The sequence below is a fragment of the Penaeus monodon genome, chromosome 25, assembly GCF_015228065.2.
Source record: "Penaeus monodon isolate SGIC_2016 chromosome 25, NSTDA_Pmon_1, whole genome shotgun sequence".
Lineage (NCBI taxonomy): Eukaryota > Metazoa > Arthropoda > Malacostraca > Decapoda > Penaeidae > Penaeus > Penaeus monodon.
The window spans coordinates 33,219,733-33,220,078 of NC_051410.1; the positions used below are offsets into that span (position 1 = coordinate 33,219,733).

The window sequence follows — 346 nt, forward strand, 5'->3', positions numbered from 1 at the left end:
CCCCCCCCTCTCTCTCCCCCTCTCTGCTGTCATGCTCTTTTTTGATGGTATCCTTTTTGGTTCTGTTCTGACATATACTTGATATGTATGGTGTGTATATATAATTTACATTCCTGAGGAATACAGAGCACACATGTATGTCTCTTTTATGAAAGAGGTGTTAAAGCTACTTGAGTTGGCATCTTAAACTATATCTATATCAGGCTTGTGTGCATAGAAGGGTGGAGATAAATGTTTTTTTTCTCTCACTCACTCTCTCTCTGAAAATAGTTCATAGTAAGTATAGTGTATTTGTAAAGACTAACATAAGCAGTACACTAGGGAAGAACTAGATAAGGATGAAAGG

At 37.3% G+C, this 346-nt stretch overlaps 1 protein-coding gene across 1 annotated transcript in view; it reads left to right on the plus strand.

The window, feature by feature from the left end:
• Positions 1-346, plus strand: part of LOC119589154 (phosphatidylinositol 4-phosphate 5-kinase type-1 beta-like) — a gene marked incomplete in the record, with an annotated part of 149,444 nt that overhangs the window by 109,199 nt on the left and 39,899 nt on the right.